This window comes from Uloborus diversus, chromosome 10 (genome assembly GCF_026930045.1).
Source record: "Uloborus diversus isolate 005 chromosome 10, Udiv.v.3.1, whole genome shotgun sequence".
In the NCBI taxonomy this organism is placed as follows: domain Eukaryota; kingdom Metazoa; phylum Arthropoda; class Arachnida; order Araneae; family Uloboridae; genus Uloborus; species Uloborus diversus.
Genome location: NC_072740.1, coordinates 44,026,544 through 44,045,437, shown reverse-complemented (window position 1 = coordinate 44,045,437; position 18,894 = coordinate 44,026,544). Strand labels below are relative to the sequence as shown.

Sequence of the window (18,894 nt, the reverse complement as noted above, 5' to 3'; positions counted from 1 at the left end):
ATTTTTATATCTTTGGACCAGGTAGCCCAATTATGGGAGCCCAACTTCTCAACATTTCTATAATCTTTCTCCATAATAAAAAATGATTCAATTTTCTCCGGGCAGGTCAACCACACGACTCTGCTACCACTTGTTGGATATAATTTGAGGTTAATGGCCTACAGCTAAGCTGAAAATTAGGCAACTCATTTCCAACTAAAAATTTGAGGGAGTGGTCTGCCCGAAGAAAATAAAACATGAATCATTCTTTACACTGAAAAACATTTATTTAACATATATTAAGAAAATGATTACAATACAATGATTTGGTTCTCCGAAGAAAAATTAAAAAAGAGATCTTACAATAAGTCCATGCAGGTATCAAAAGTCCTGTCGATGTTCCATAGTGACACCTCACAGGTAGATGGACGGCATAGCAATTTCCACCAGAGTTGCAGGCTGGTCAGTTCATACCTTGTGAGCAAAGTTCACCACATCAGGAAAAAATATCGATGATGGACACGATCCTCTTTCCTCGGAGACCAAACGACCCACATCAGGGAAAAATATCGAAGATGGACACGATCCTTCTCCTCGGAGACCACACGTCCCACATAGATTCAATTATAACTTTTCACTTTTATAGACGTCATAGCAGCACGCGCTTTCCAAACTGAAGACATCAGCGGTGAATCATTCAGAAAAGATCAGACCTCACCTGAGAGGCCAGTAGCAAAAAACTTATGATGACATTGACAAACACATTTACAAACACCAACAACACAAGACGAGGAGACGAGTAAAAGAAAAGTAGCGATCGAGCTACGGCAGGTCAGAGTATTTATAGCCAGATCCGACCTTGCACGTAACAATGTGACGTTACATTATTTGCATATTGCAAGAACAACACAACTCGGAGAAAACACAGCTTGCAGGTTGCACAATTCTTATTTAATTTGGCATTCAGCATTTAACACCTCAACATGGTTTCCTCATGTGATCGACATGTGCTCTGTCGGAAGTTTACCGACGTCTGCCGAATGACGGCAACCAATCATAGCGTGCCACATGTTTTTCCGAACACTTCCGACTCAAACTCGGACGTTTGAGTGTCGGTGGCAGGTGGATGGGATTTCCCGCGCAAGGTTTTTCCCCGGAATGGCAAAAGGTAAGTCACAAATTTTTTTTTTTTTTTTTTTAAACAATATTGGTGAAATCCTTCAAGAAACAAAAATAAAGGCATTTAGCCCAACACTGTGACCTTGAAATTCAGCTCCTCTCTTTGGTCCAACAAATTGCCATTGGCAAAGTAAAAACAAGCATTTATTGCCACTTCCGCCGTATCCCACAGTCTCATTGGCGTGGTTTTCTTTATTTCTTTCTCTTTTCTTTTTGGATTTTCGTGGATTTCGTAGACGCATGTTGTACGAAAGACAGCCAGAGTGAGTTGCGTTCCTGGTGAATCAGTAATTGAATTCCGATTCTTTTCTGTTTTAACACGCAGTTTTTATCTACATCATACTTATAGGAAACATATCTTGAACAAAATTGTATGCAAAAGAAAATTAAGTTTACCCAAACTAGGTAAGTCGCAGTGCTCCCTTTTAAAGTTTTCTTGATAATACCAGCAATTTTACGTGTTAATGTGTTTTTCCATTTAAAAACTAATTTTAGATTCTAAGCCAGCAGCGAAAAAAGAAATTCAACACATTTCGTGTGTTTGAGGATGAGAAAAATAATTATTGATTTTTTTTTTTTTTTTCCCCATTTTAACTCTATATTTTTGGCATGGTTCATTTCAGATTCATTTTATATTTTGATAAAAATTTTATTTGAACTTTTAGATTACTTTTAACATCTCTCTCCTTTCTGAGCAACAAATTACGTAGATTTTTTACTGATGTTTTCCCCCCAATATTTAAGCATGATCATGGAACATATTAACTGCCCCCCCCCCCCGAAAAAAAATTCTTGTTTGAAGGTAAAATAAATAAAATAAATGAATAAATAAAACTTGAAGTTGATGTAACAAACTTTTTACGGTATCAAAATTTTATAGAAAAATTAAATTGAAAATTACTTGAATATTTTACTGTGATTAGTTTATGAAATTACAAGTTCGGCCATATTAACGCATGTAATAATTTATTAGAAATTATTACTTTTAAATCTTACTGAATTGTGATTCTATGATCCCAAAAGAAAAAGTTAGTTTTTGTTGGGCTAAATGCCTTTATTTTTGTTTCTTGAAGGATTTCACCAATATTGTTTTTAAAAAAAAATTTTTTGACTTACCTTTTGCCATTCCGGGAGAAAAACCTTGCGCGGGAAATCCCATCCACCTGCTACCGACACTCAAATGTCCGAGTTTGAATCGGAAGTGTTCGGAAAAACATGTGGCACGCTATGATTGGTTGCCGTCATTCGGCAGACGTCGGTAAACTTCCGACAGAGCACATGTCGATCACATGAATAAACCATGTTGAGGTGTTAAGTGCTGAATGCCAAATTAAATAAGAATTGTGCAACCTGCAAGCTGTGTTTTCTCCGGATTGTGTTGTTCTGGCAATATGCAAATAATGTAACGTCACATTGTTACGTGCAAGGTCGGATCTGGCTACAAATACTCTGACCTGCCGTAGCTCGATTGCTACTTTTCTTTTACTCGTCCCCTCGGCTTGTGTTGTTGGTGTTTTGTGAATGTGTTTGTCAATGTCATCATAAATTTTTCGCTACTGGCCTCTCAGGTGAGGTCTGATCTTTCCTGAATAATGCACTGCTGATGTCTTCAGTTTGGAAAGCGCGTGCTGTGATGACGTCTATCAAAGTGAAAAGTTATAATTTTCCCTGATGTGGGTCGTTTGTTCTCCGGGGAAAGAGGATCGTGTCCATCTTCGATATGTTTTTTTTCCTGATGTGGTGAACTTTGCTCACGTGGTATGAACTGACCAGCCTGCAATCCTGGTGGAAATTGCTATGCCGTCCATCTACCGGTGAGGTGTCACTATGGAACATCGACAGGACTTTTGATACCTGCATGGACTTATTGTAAGATCTCTTTTTTTAATTTTTCCTCGGAGAACTAAATCATTGTGTTGTAATCATTTTCTTAATATATGTTAAATAAATGTTTTTCAGTGTAAAGAATGATTCATGTTTTATTTTCTTCGGGCAGACCACTACCTCAAATTTTTAGTTGGAAATGAGTTGCCTAATTTTCAGCTTAGCTGTAGGCCATTAACCTCAAATTATATCCAACAGTTTTTAATTGACGAAAAAAAATCTTATTCGATATTGTTCCATAAAACATATTTGTATTTGCATCATTGGAATATATTTCTGATTGTTATTCACTGGATTTGTACTAAGGAGTTATTGAATTAGCATCTATGCATCCATCTTTACTAAATTGTGAAGGTAGCATTAAATGTAACAAAAAACAGGCATGTGCATTTAACTATAAATTACTAGGTGAAAATTACCGCTATTTACTGCGTTACAAGCAAAGAAACAAAAAAGGTTAATACGAGGTAAATGTTTTCGAGCTTTTCTTTTATATATTGCCTTTTTTTTTAAACACTTATTTTCTTCAAGCTAAAGATATTTACTATTTCTTGCAATAGAGTGTTTTGCTAACATCGTATTGAAGAAAAAAAAATCATTACCTGCGTCGTAAAATATGATATGTATTGTTGTTAAAATTAACAACATGTTGTTAAAATAAAATTACACAGATGCTTAATTTAATTCATTAGGTATACATTCCATTAATTGGCATGTAAAAGATCCCTTAGGTCGTTTGACTGTGAATACTCTTGACAAAATTAAATTCCTTTTGCAGTTTTGCATCGAAGAGAGCTCAGGTGTCTCTATCTGGTGGAAACTGGGCATCAAATTTTCCTGTGACATTCACATCCACTTCTTAATGGTGGCATATGAATGACTGGATGCCATATCGTTGGTTCGCACTTGTTCCGCAAAAGGCTAAAGCCTCTAACACAGCCCCGTTAGAAAGAAAAAAATAATGATAAAAACGGCAATACGCCTTTTCCGATATTTAAAACTTTTTCGAACAGCTTTTACCCTTTGAGGAATAGCGACTTCACTTGAGAATACCATTTATTTCTTGCTTCTCTTTTTTTTCAGCTAACTGAAATCACTGTGTCAGTTGGCTGAAGAAAGAAAAAATATATATATAAAAAATGGTTGGAACAAAGGAAGCCTTCGTGCCTCAAAGAGTTAATAGTTTGTTCAAGCTTTTAATTGATGATTAGGAATGATAATTAGAAAACGGATAAGATTGGAAATATCATTCTATTTCGTGTTATCAAAAGAATATTATAAATGTAAATAAATAAAAACTAATTCAAGCTTTTTAAATGAAACCTTCTTAATATTTTCGTTGAGAGAGTTGTGGGATTTTGCCTGAAATGTTGTTCAAATCGGACAGGGTACGTTATGTAACATTCATATAGTTGTATATTCGACTCCATAGATATAGATTTATTTATCCTCATATAAATAATGCCGATGATCGAGTAACCCCGTGTGTTTCAATAATGAATTCGCACCACGACATGATATGTAATTCGATAATATGTTTTGGTAATGTTTAACATGCAAAGAAAGGCTTTATTGTGACAAGGCTGAACTCGATCCGGTAACTTGAACAGTTTTACTGGTAAGACTGTCATATCAGAGGAATGAAGAAACGAAAACAATGAACGCTATCTACTGGAGTTTAGGGTTAATCCACTGGTGTTAGAGTTAAAATTTCAACTATCAAAATATCACCAAACAGGCAATTGCTTCTTTCAAATGAAGAAGAGTTGAAGCAATTTTTACCTGTCATGCCTTGACGGGTGACTTTCTAGTTTTCAAATAAAATGGCATAAGTACAAATGTACATATTTTGTTGAAATATATTACAAAGCTTTAATATTTTATTAAATTATCGCATGCATTTTCCAAGTAATTTCTAGAACAGTTTTCGTTTTCCGTTTTTCTTTTATTGTGCCCTTTTGATTAATAGAAAATATATCACTTATTTTCAGGAGGACAGAGGTTTACCCATATTTGGAAACTTTGTATGTGATAACTTTCAGTTTAATGTTAATTTACAAACTGACAATAATTAATTTACCACTTAACATAAACTTTTTGTTAACTAATTTTAACTAATGACTCTATTAATTTCAATTATTTAATTAATTTTAGTTAATTATCATATTTTAATGATCAGTTTTAATTGGATTTATCTTAGTCTTGTGTAATTATCAGCTACTAATTCTGCTTTAGCATGCCTCCTCCTTTGAAGTTCGTGCAACCTTGGACCCCCCCCCCCTAACAAAGTTCTAGCTACGTGCCTGTCCCCCTATACACATACGTTTTGGGGACACCAGCCGTCTATGCAAAGGGGGCGGCATATTCAGTTTTGCGCGCTGGCGCTCAGATGCCTAGCTGCGGGCCTGAAAGGAAGTATAATAGCATTCTTATTTAAAACATAAAACTGACACCGGAAGATTTCCTCACGAAAGATTCAAGTTAGGGGGGCATGGCATAAGCAAAGGGACTGCGGACAACCCCTTATCAATGCCACTGTTACAACTGGCTATTAATTTGGTAATACCAAACTCATTAAAGCGACAATATTATATTCGTTTTTAAACTCGAAATGGCACAACTTCACATTAGCTTGGTGAAAAATCTTCAATAATAATAATCAAGGTTTTAAATGTGCAAACATTATTAATACAACTATGATATAAGGACATTATTCAAAATTACAGGAAACACAATTCTTCTAATGACAAAATTACGCATTGGTTAAACTGTGCAATAATTCTCTATGCAGTTCCAAAAAACAGTAAAATTACATTTCATACCTGTTTCGTTTTACCAAATTTTTCACTGTCACTAGGAAAGTAGAAACTAAATGTAGGCAGTTCAGTATTAAATCATGAAATAAATTAACTAAAGAATAAGGCAAAGAAAATTTTGCTTTGATTCATAAAAATCCACTAACATGCTTGAATATTGTGGTATTAATACACAGAAGCACTTAAATTCGTCAACAAAACTGAATAAAATCGACTATCCGGCACTTTGTTTACATATTCTTAGTAGAGATATTGCCAAATTTTGCCAATTTAAAGCAACCTCTGAAATTTGCGTCACGTGACTTCATGGAGAGCACAGGCATACCATAGCCTATGAGGATCTGCTGCTCTGCAAAAGCCGACGCGACGTTGCTGTGACGTTGGTGGTTTATCCGAACAGTATCGAAACAAACTTAGGTTGCGTTCAACTACGTTCAACGAACCTCATCGGTCTACCGGTAAGTAACCAGTACTAACCGCGGCGTTCTATGATCAACCGTTTACCGCAGCGGTTACCATTCTAAGCAGTTGATTGGAGCACGTGATCATTAGCTGTCACGTGATTAACTAACCGGTCGCTCTCGGTCGTGCTCGTCGAACGCACTCTTAGAAGAAGAAGAAGAACTCAAGAAGAAAATAACGGATTTTTTTTTTTTTTGTTGGGTCGCGGTTGAAGGTGTGTGAGGTTATGCGCGTAGGAAACCACCATCTTGGGGGGTACATTCGGAAACGCGGATCGGTCGCCTCGGTGCAACCGCAAGCGTTCGGAAACGCTTGCGGTGGAACCGGTGACGTCACTTAACCGCGTTCGGAAACAGTGCGGTTGTTTTCTGGCGGTCGACTTGGTAGCAACCTGTGGCACCGCTGTCTGGAAGCGGTTAGCGAGATCACAAACGTCACAAAGTCTGTGTTGGCCAATCCGGTCGTGTTTCATGTTTTGATCGTAACCACGTGACTTGCCTACTATGAAAGTTACGCGTTGATTGGAGTGTCGTTTGCTGCTGAATTAGAACTACCGCGGTTTAACCACGAGCGTTCGGAAACACAGCTATTCTACCGGAATTCCTAGAGAAATTCCAAACACGTCATAACCAGACCGGCCTAACCACGCGGTGTAACCGGTGGATCGTTTCCGAACGCAGCCGGGGTGTTCAATTTTCAATAGAATTTTTCTGTATTGACCTTTGAGGTCTTATGTCTTGGTTTTTTAGCCCAATTTAGGCTGTTTTTGAGTTCTCGTTTTCACAATATTACTTATATATTTATATATATATATTTTTTTTTCCTCCTTTCCTTTTTCCTTCATTTTTTCATGTCGCTGTTTCATTATTCTGCAAGTGGGGAGTAAGTCACTTCTATGTCAGAAAAAAGAAAGGCCAATCCTTCAGAGGACGAAGAACGTACCTCGGAAAAAAATGTGAAAAGAAACCTCAATGTCTTCGAAGCTGACTTAAGTTTAGAGGACAAAGTTGAAGCAGCCTTTAATAATGGAGCGACAAACATAAAATTGTGTGTTTATGGTATCAGCGCCCCTATCCCATGAAATAAGGGAATTAAATTCCACAAAGAAATAGATAAAATCACAGACAAGACAGATGAAGTCCAATTCTCAAGAAATAACAACATTATAATAACAACTAACAAAAAGAGCACAGTTGACAAGGTAAGTCAATTAAAATATTTCTTAGGAGTAAATACAGCTACTAGACTGATTGAAGACGCGATAAGCACCAAATACATCATTAGAAACGTCGACACTGAAACCTCATTAAAATATATCGCTGAAAAATTAACCGACGACGGTATCATAGTCAGCCAATTAATCAGATTTACGAAAAAAGGCTCTACAGAACCCATTCCCGTCGTTCTGATAAAAGAAATAGGCATGGCAAATAGGGATAACATAAAAATAAGCCGATTACGCTTTAAAATTGAAAAATTCATTGACAAACCTAGTATATGCAGAAAATGCCTTAAGATAGGCCATCCTGAAAAATATTGCCGAGGAACTCAAAAGTGCGTCAATTGCGGGGGGGGGGGGGGACACCCAACATGTGATATCACTCCAAAGTGTTTACGCTGTAAGGGAAATCACTCTGCTCTTGATAAAAATTGTCCAGAATACGAAAAGTACATTAACAAGAAAAATAACAGCATAACTGAAATAAAACCCACTTACGCCAATGCAGTAAGAGCAACCACTAACTTTGATATCCCTTCTCAAAAAACAGAATCAAAAGAAAACAAAAACTACGAGACTTTATTAAATATCATCAAAGAAAAAGATTCTGAAATAAACACATTAAAAGAAGAAATCAAAAACATAAAGACAGAACTCTTCGCGTTAAGAAACGCTCTCACCGGACTTTTCGATAATACAGAAAATGTAATGGGATATAACGAAAAACAACTAATTGAACAATATAGAGCTTTACGAAATAAAGACATTTTACTTAGTTCATGCTCCGTCTTCGACTCCTCAAAAGAAGATCTTTTTTACGACGTTGGTAGTCCAATGCAAATCTCTAATCCTAATGTGGACGAACCAGGTGGAAGCACGACCCCTTAACGGTTTTTTTTTTTCCTTTTTCTTATGGGTGTTTTTTTACTTAATTGGAATTGCCGCAGTGTAGGCAAAAACCTTTGTTTTCTTAAACTTCTTATTTCTTGGTCTAACCCCAATATCATTTGCCTCCAAGAGACTTGGAGTAGCGACGACAAAATACCAGTATTGTCTAATTACATTTCATATGCAAAAGAAAAACCGTTTCCTCATAAAGGTGGAGGTGTCTGCATTTATGTACAAAAAAATTTATCTTCCCGCGAACTTTTTTATGATACAAGCAATTTAATCCTTGAATTTAACGCAGTTGAAGTTTTTGTCGAGAACAAATCTATTAAGATTTTTAATTGTTATCGTCCCCCCGGACACTTTCACGATAACATTATCAACTTTTTCAACAACATTTTAGACAATAATATTATTTTTACCGGAGATTTTAACGCCAGAAATACATGCATCGGTGACAGAATCTCCCATCCCAGTTCAAAAAATTTTTTCGACTGGATTCTTGATAAAAATTTATGTATAATCAATAGTAAAGAACCAACCCGCCGCAATAGAGGCAAAGAAGACGGAATCCTCGACCTCACAATAGTAAGCACCGACCTAATTCTCTTATTTTCTTGGTTTCGAAGTAAAGAAAGTGGAGATAGCGATCACTTTCCAACTTTTTTAAAACAAAGTAACGCAAAAGATGCCAAACTCATCAAAAAACGGTATACAAATTGGAATATTGTCACTAATAGCATAAGTAATTTTATTGCTGAAACAAATATAAACCCAACACAAAGCGAAGACATCATTAAATTTAACAAAGGTATTCTTAAAGTCGTCGAAGAAAATACAAACACTATCACCTTTAAAGACACAAAAACTCATCAAAAATGGTGGAACAGAAGATGTGCTATAAGCAAAAAGGAAAAAAATACAGCGATGAATAAAGCTTATCACACGAACAACGTCACAGATTGGCTCAATTATAAAAAGAAACTAGCAAAATTTAGAAATCAAAGAAGAAAAAAAATAAATTTTGGGGAAATATCCAACACAACCTAAAAACTACCAAGGACATTTATCGTTCGGTTAACAATTTGAAACGTTATTCCACTAGACATAGTTACGTTAGTAATTTAGTCCTGGAAGACAAAGGCAATTTGATCAAAGAGCCACAAGCACAAGCAGACCTATTTGCAGAACACTATTCCAGAACAACGAACCCATCTTCAGATTCAACTCCCATCATTTGGACTAAACTTTCCCACACATCCTGCATTTCAAAAGACTTCACCACCCAAGAATTTGATTTTGCAATCAAGAATTTAAAATTCACAGCTGCAGGCACAGACGGAATAAATAACAAAATTCTAAAGAATTTACCAGCTACGGGAAAAAATTTGCTGAGAGAGTTTTTTAACAATAGTCTATCCACCGGTATCATTCCTAATATCTGGAAAATGTCCAAAATAATTTCCATCAGCAAACCAGGAAAAGATAACAAGAACACAGAAAATTACAGACCGATTGCCCTTACTCAAAATACTTATAAATTAATGGAAAGACTAATTCTTGAAAGATTGATGTGGTGGGAACAAGCGTACAATATTTTTCCTAATTTTTTATTTGGTTTCAGAAAAGAAAGAGGAACTGAAGACTTTCTAATCAAATTAATCACCGACATAAAAGACGCCAGAACAGATAAATATACCATCTACCTTCTCTCATTAGATATAAAAGGCGCATACGACAACATCAGAACGAACATCTTAATAAGAAAACTGTTGAAAACTAATCTTGACACAAAAATAATCAAATGGATAAATAATTTTCTAACAAACAGGTCTTTAAAAGTGAGTTGGAGAAACTCAATGTCAACCACCAAACCCCTCGCGTATGGTTTGCCTCAAGGCTCAATCTTATCGGCTTTCCTCTTCAACTGCTTCTTAATCGACTTAGATCACATTCAAAACAAAGAATGCTCTATCTACGCTTACGCCGACGATATCACCTGCGTAATCAAACAGAAAAAAGAAGATGAAGCAAAGATAGCCCTTTATAGAACAGTTCAACAACTTTCAGAGTGGGCAACGAAAAACAAACTTGAGTTTACCCCTGCCAAATGTTGTCTCCTCAATGTTTCAGCAACTAAATCAAAAAATAATTTCGACGTGAAAATGTACAATTCTATCATACCATGGAATACTAATCACAGAATCCTTGGATTATGGATAAATAATAATCTCAAATGGAAAACCCACACAGATACAATCGAAAGAAAAATCATCAAAACAATCAATGTTCTTAAAATTCTCAGCATACAAAGTACCGGAATGAATAACAATAACCTTATCTCAATAGTTAAAAAAACCATTATCCCACAAATCGATTACGCCAACATATGCAGGACAAAAGACACGGAACGAAACAAAAACCGATTCTCCACTATTGAAAATAAGGCACTTAGATACTGCCTAAAAGTATACTCTCTTACCCCAAACGATGTATTACGACACCTCACGCACCTTGGCTCGTACGAAGACAGAATGATCTGGAACATTGTCAAATATAATCTAAAACAAAATTATAAAAGTGATCTTCGAAGTAACTTTAAAACCAACATGAAATTAAAAACCAAGAGCGACATTGAAATCAAAGCACTTAGTATCATAAAAAATTATAAATCAAAATATGTCAATAATCAAGACAACTTGCTAGGAAATCTTAATATACCACCATGGAAAGAAAACAACCTAGAGTTTATCACGAAATCCGAACATTTTCAAAAGGCAATCTGCATAGAAGAAACTAAACAATCTTTTACTGAATATACTGATCAACACAGCAACTTTGATATCTGGGCAACAGACGGCTCAAAAATAGAAGACAAAGTGGGTTTTGGCATTGTGAACAGTAATTAAGTTATTAGGAAGATAAAACTTCTAGACATTTGCTCAGTGTTTACAGCGGAAATGATCGCCATATATTATACTGCTAAATTTCTCATCGACAAATCAAAACCCACCATTATTATTACTGACAGCTTAAGTTCAATAGAAGCATTAAAGAACAAAAAGAAAAAAGAAGAAAAACTCATTGAAGCCACAAGAAATATCTTACAAAAAGCCAGCAACAACAAAAAAATTATTGTAACCTGGGTCTCTAGCCACACAGGAATTTATCTAAATGAACTAGGCGACAAATTAGCTAGAGAAGCCGTCATAGGCCATAATATTCCAATACTTTCGCTAACAACCTGGAAAGACTGTAAAAACCACATCGAATCAGCTCATAAAAATGAACAAAAGGAAAGGTAGATGAACTCAAAATATTACAACAAATTCAAACTAAGAACTATTCCTGATAAATCAAGCATCCATTGGATTAAAAACAGAAAACAAGAAATCTTTTTAAATCGACTAGTCCTTGACAGTTTCCTCTTGAAAGACAAACTCTGTAAACTAAAATTTGAAACATCCCCAAATTGTAATTCCTGTGATTCTCCCGAAACTATCTGGCACAGATTAAACACTTGTGATCGTTATAATAACCAATGAAACCAGCTTATTCAACTTATCCCTAAACACCTTGTTTATTGCTCTGACGATTTTTTAGCCTCTCCCCTTCTCGCTTTCTCACCAGATTATTGTTCGGTTTTCTCCTCGTTTTTTCTAGAACCGTAATCCCTTTTGGCTTTTCGCCCTGTTCGTTTTCAGTTCATCACTCCCTGCTTTTATATCTCGTTTTGGTTTCGATCTTCATGTCTCTTAGGTTTATGCTAATTGCCTACATTCCCACAATTATCCCTTATTTGCATACATATTTGATCATTTCTTTTATATCATATTGTGTACCTTTTCCAATACAAGCTTTGTATCAACCTTTTATATTAATTATAATTCTTGCAATTTGACGTCCAAACTCCTCAAGCCACTATTCACTAAGAATCGATGGCACTCCTCTTTTAACATCCCAGTCCTCGTAAAGAAGAAGTATAAAGACCCTCCCATGATTGGTCAATCTCCTTGATTCAATATTCGCGCCTTTTAACTAACAGAGGCAAGGCGTTTTTCACGCAGTCCTCTCATCAACCTGGAGTCTTAAGACTCTTACCGCCTAATTCACCGTTAACCTAACCATACGCCTTTAACCACGAAGTTCGTTATCTCGGCGTTGAGATTTTAACCACGAGGTGAAATATTCGGTATTCACCGGTCACGCACCGGCGAAAAAGGCCCCGGAGTTTCCCAACTTTGCCAGCACACTACGAATCCTATTGGTCAATAATGATCACATGATTTTCTACGTTTTTTGTTTACATTTTGAACGACCGTTCGCTGTTGCTGTTTCATTCCGTGCTGCGTTGCAAAGTAAAGCGAGACGAAGATAGCATTTACTCTCTTTGATTTGAAAAAAATAATTGAACACAGTTCATTACCAAACAAAACAAATAATATAATTTAAAGTTTTTCTAAAAAGTCAGAGGCGTAAGTACAAACGCGGAGTTAAATTTGAGTAGCCAATTGTGTAAATTCAAGTGTAAACAAATGTATTACTTTTGCAATTATTTCTTTGAATCTATGCATACACAATTACGGATGTAATTTAAACATATTATAAAGCTTCGGAGATAGATAATTTTAATCTGCTTATCTCTTTTCTTAAAGAAACTAAATTTTTAGTGACAAATCATTTTATTCCAATAAAAGAAATGTTATTATCTGGTTAAAAATATTATTTTAAACCTCTTTCATACCAGGATATCGCTAGTAATAATAATTTCAGATAAAACAAGTTCAATATAGATACATTATTATTTTTTATTATTTTTATTAATCAATTTAATAAGAAACAATAAAGGACATTTTCAATGGTTTTCTTTTTATGGCTTATAAATGTGCAACAAAAGACTTTTTTACTGCCTCATCAACATGAAGAAATGCATTTTTTTCCATAAAATTCAGTTTTACTTACATTTTCTATGAATATTCAAAACTAATAATTGAAGTGTGCCCCGCTAGACATAATAACATCACAGACACGTTTCGGCATGGTATGTACTAGACTAGTCCGTATAGTTTTGCGTTCAATATATCTTAACCATAAGCCAATAGTGGCGGAAATTAGCTTCTCCATCCGTGCCGTCTCACCAGGGCCGATCCTAGCAGGTGTGCAGGGTGTGCACCGCACAAGGGCGGCCAAAGCAAGGGGCGGCCGCGGGCCGCATCATATAATTCTAATAATCAAGCAAAATTTCTCAAAAACTTCTCACAAGATAACTTATAATAAATCGAATCAATATGCTGAATTTTAAATGTTCAATTATCAAAGTACGTAAGTTTCGATTTCCTGTCAGCATAGTATAATTTAAGAAAAATAGAATGTTAGGGAACATTTTGTTGGTTCATTGTCCATTAATATCTACTCTTTACACACATGCTTCATTTTGTTGCAAAATTTGTGACAGAACCGTTAATCAGGCATGGATACAGGGGAGAAGAAATGAGGGAAATGCCCCCCCTCCTGAAGCATGAAAGGGTGCCTTCTAAAAGGAGCACCGAGGGCGGCCACTGCCCGCCCCCCAAACTTTTATAGACCTAAACAATGAAGACATATTTTATTTATAAAAAAAAGAAGCTATACTGATTAGATACTCTCGCAAGCATTTCAAACAACAAATTTTGTGTTTAATAATCGTGGGTGCGTGGAGAGAAAGTGGAAAATTGCGACTCCCCTGGGAGTCGAACATATTTGAATGACAAACAAAAATTTTGTAATTTCCCCCCTTTACGGTATTTTTTTCTAATTAAGATCCCGAATGAACTGCCCGGTTTCTGATCAGGTAGGAGGACAGGGCTCTTGCACCGGGAAGCAAATTTATATGTAACTCCAAAACGAAGATCCAGAAGAATGCCATGACCTCCTTGACGAGACTGAAGAAGGCTTAAAATTGCGTTTCTAAGACTTAAATTTCGGAAACTTTCGCTGGTTGAACCACCGATCTTAAGGACCTAATGTTGGCTCTAATGTCCAAAATGTGTTTTCAGAGGACAGCTTTTCCTAATGTCATCAAAAATTGCTTAATGACATTTTTCGGATTTCTTTTTCGAAATTTTTGCGATGGAGGGCCCCGAAATCCATTCCCAAACATTACTACCAAAGACAGTCTCAATTAGCGTCTTTAGAGAGGTCTCTAATCCCACCCCCTTTCACTTAACGTACTGAAAAACAAACTAAAATTGCGTTTTTCAACCATCAGTTTCAAGAACTTTTGGAGATAGACGGTTCCGTGGAACCACAGAACCCTCCCTGCCTAAACTACCCTGAAATTGACTTCAGTTTCAAACAACAGTTCGTCAGGGGACACTGAACCCCCGCCCGCTCTTTTAGTCTCATTGTTCTCAAACAATGCCTAAAATATGACTTTGGGATTTCAATTTCTACGAAATTCCGGATTAGAACTGCCTGGCTTATTTAACTTTCACAGCGTTAGGGCATACCCATCAATGGTCGAGGTGAGGTGGACAAAAGTCAATAGTTGTATTTTTTAGATATTAATATCGAAAAATATTCGAAAGATCCACCGAAGCTTCCCAGTTTCGTTAACGTCACCAAAGATAATATATAATTGCGCTTTTAGAAATAACCGTTTGGGAGCCCCAAAACCCTTCCTTCCCAAAAATAGCCCATAATGGATTTTAGTTCCGAAAAATATTTCGGTTCAGAACATTTTCACGTTACCTCTATCGTTTTCAAATATAGCCAACAATGGGTTTTTGAAACAATAGTGCCGAGAAACACCCGGAGAAGGGCCGCCAGTTCCCCTACTGTAAGCAAAGGCAGCCTAAATTTGCGTTTTAAATTTCAATTTCGAAAACTTTCGATGGAATACGATTGAATCTCCCTCCCTTTGGCAACGTCAACAAAGGTAACCCAAAATTGCGTGTTTAAAACTTCAGTTTCGGAAAATTTTCGGGAAGAGCGCCGATCCTTTCTAAGCTACGGTCTTAAAAAATAGTTTCAAATTGATTTCAATTTTGAAAGAATTTTAGGAAATAACTGCAACATTACTTTCACCTAAAGTCTCGAAAAAGTTCCTAAAATTACGATATTTGACGTCGAATTCCGAAAATTTCTCCATGCACCTTGAATATACCCGACTCTTTCGTCCTTGCAACCGAACACAACCAAAGATGAACTAAAACTATTTTTCATACGCCAAGTTCGATAATTTTCTCGGAGCAATCCCCCCTCCTCCATCCTTCCTCTGATGTCACCGAAGACAGTTTATAAAATGCGTTTTTGCGACGAGTAAATTTTGGCATCTATTACTTTCTTAAAAGATATAAATTGTACCTAAGGAGTTTCTTATTATAAAACTTTTCCTTCTTCTTATAAGTTCATCATTCTTCTGCTTTCTTTTTTCTTTTTTTTTTTTTGTTAATTAGAACTTCGTATAGAAGTTTGAAGAAAGATTTATATGGACGTTAAAGATTAGTCAAAATATGCAAATTACTCTTGAGGGGCGGCACAATAAGTCTTTGCACACGGGCGGCCGACACCCTAGGATCGGCCCTGCCACTTGGCTGTTTTTTGATACAGCCCATAAATTTCCTCTCTGATTCAAGTTCTGTGAATTCCCGAAACAGTCCAATACAGTAAGTTTGTTTTTTGAGCACAAATTGTTAATATGCTTCAAAATGGCACTGTGCGCTGCCTTTTGAAAAAAGCAACTTCCTTTACACCATAGTTTAGACGATTGAAAGCATTTTTCAGGGCAGTATAACTTTGTAGCTGGTATTGTTCGTTATTCCTTCTACGAGAAGAGGAGATGTAGTCGCTTAAACCCAGAAACATTTTTTTAGGAGAGGTGCCTACTTAGGAGGGGTTATGACGCAGACTGCGCCATTGAAATTTTTAGGGGCATTTCTCTTTTTAGTAGGGGGGCTATTGTTTTCGGGAGGGGGGATCTTTGTGATTCTTACGCGGGGTGAGCCCTTGCTCTTAGGGAGGGTGAGCACCCTGATTTTGGGCGGATACTTGGGCGCTTATTTGGTATAGTGCTGAAGAGGTTTTCCTTTGCTCTTTCTCACGTACTTGGATTTAAATCCCTGAATCACAAAATCTGTTTTGTCAGAAAAAAAAACTTCTTAGTCTATGTTTTGTAATTCAATACTCATTTTAACCTTTTTTTCTTTATAAGAGTCGTGTGAAGCTGTTTCTTGTACGGTTAACATCCTCTCCGCCAGTGTTCTAACAGCCTGTATCGCACTGTTGAAGGTGCAATATTGACACCAGCTCCCGCCGTGGCCCTGGAAAGTTGTTCAAGGATTTATAACACTCATTCAATATAAAATTTTGTCTTCACGAGTCGAAGTTTATCCCTTTTGGTTGCATTTCCTGGTGCAATTGACTAGAGCATTTCCTGTTGTCTGAAAATGCTTTCATATCCTCTCGACACTTTTTGTACTCACTCCACAGATTTTACCTATTTCTTCTAACGTCATTTCAGTGTTTTCTAAGCGCAATCTATTTATCACTAACTTTCTAAGCTGATAGCCATGAGGCTAAAAATTACCCCCACAACAAGCGAGATACCAAAATCGCGGAATACCTACCTCTTGGGCGGAAGAATTTCAAGATCTGCTATTTACCAGGTGAATAGGAACACCTACTACTTTGATAATAACTGCAATTTGAACTCGGCTGATTTGGAGTACTTCTTCAAATAAACTTACACATGATAAAAAGAAAAAAATGATGTTTCTCAATTAAATGCCACAATACTGTAACTGCGTGTCTCACAATTTTTACATTGACTTTACTTTCAAACATAATCAAAATGAAATAGAAAATAATAAGATTTTTTAAGTTTTGGACAGGGCTGTGGAGTTGGAGGTTAAAAATTCCAAGAGTTGAAGTTGCGTTCTCCCTCAAAAGCCTGCAACTCTGGCAGTGTTAGTGGAGTCGAATTGATTTCAGAGAAAAGTAGTCAGAGTCTATGCTCTTCTGTCATTTTCCCTCCAATTCCACAGCTGTGGTTTTTGACGCACTTGAATTAAGTTTTATACTAATTCACTACATTAATTTTTATAAAAGGAAACCATTATTTCTGTTTTCTTTTTTATACGGCATTGCACTGAATGTAAAACAAGAATGAAGCATGCTTTCAAGTGCAAATGAATTTTTTTAAAAATATATTTTACTTACTTTCCCTATTAAAAGTACAAAAATTTTTTTATGCTATACTGAAAGTTTACTTTCATGACAATATTTATAAATAAAAAAAACTTTTATTTAATTCACTATTTCAATGAATATATAAAGCATAAAGAGCAATAGTGTACAGTTTTTAAAATAATTTATTCTGAAATGTTGAAATCTGTTACACAATATCTTTCACATTTGAACACATTGAAACATCAATTAACAAGTAAAGATATATCTAATGTTTTGACAAACGATTGTCATCAATGACTTTTTATTCAGTTCATTGATAATTGAATTTTGTTTGATTTATTTTAATCACTTTAGTCAAACCATGATTTTAATTTAATTAAGCTGTTTTAAATCAATTCAAAAGCTAAGCAACATAAGTTACATTAAAATAATGAAGAACCCATTAAACTTGGACACCTTATTGTTGAGTTAATGATATCAGAGCATAATTTATAGTTAGTAATTATAATTTTAACTGACAATCAGTTTTTTCTTCTTTTTTGTGTGTGTGTGTTTCGTGTATAAAATAACTAATAATATAAAACAAGTTACAGAGGCAAGTAAAATTTATTTCAGCTAATTAAGTACACAATCAGGATTTAATCTTTTAAAAACAAATACAAAGTAATATAACTGAAAACCAATTTAGATAAAATTCAACTTTTGACAGAGACACCACTTATATGATTCCTGAGATAGATTGCAGCAAGTTGTAAATTTCAGTATCCAGAGTCAATTCGGAATCAACTGGAAAACAAATTAAGTCAAAATGATGATAAAAATAATTTTTTTGAATTAAAAAAAAACGAATCAGTTGTACCAGAACTCGAACACACACTGGCAACAATAGCAGCACATTTAAAATTCTACACTATACCCAAAACATTAATAGGTTGTGTTAACATTCTTTGCTGCTTTTTGTATATATTTGAAATTAGAAAATCTTCCAAGAAACTTTAAAATTTTAAAGAACTGCCACTATCTGTAATATAGTTTTTTGCCCTCATGTACAAGAACATTAAATTTAAGTCGTTGCCACTTTTGCACAAAATACAATTCTGTTTAACGAAGAGGCTTTAGGCAGTGCCATACAGAGTAGCACTTAGGCCAAACAAGGAGTACTTTCAACCATTGCTATTCCGCTAAGTAGTATTTATCAATAGAGCTAAACAAAAATTCACTGACATACACGAGAAGGATTTTGAACTTATTAAAATATCAGTTTGGGATTTCAAGCATATACTCGTAATAATTGGTAAA

The 18,894-nt window shown here is 35.5% G+C and overlaps 1 protein-coding gene across 1 annotated transcript in view; it reads right to left on the bottom strand.

Annotated features, from left to right (window-relative positions):
• Nucleotides 1–6,063, bottom strand: part of LOC129231738 (TBC1 domain family member 5-like) — a 112,465-nt gene extending 106,402 nt beyond the window's left edge. The window contains exon 1 of the mRNA XM_054866100.1: nucleotides 5,865–6,063. The gene's annotated coding sequence lies outside the window, so the exon portion shown is untranslated. The remainder of the gene's footprint in view (nucleotides 1–5,864) is intronic.
• Nucleotides 6,064–18,894: the final 12,831 nt, after the last annotated feature.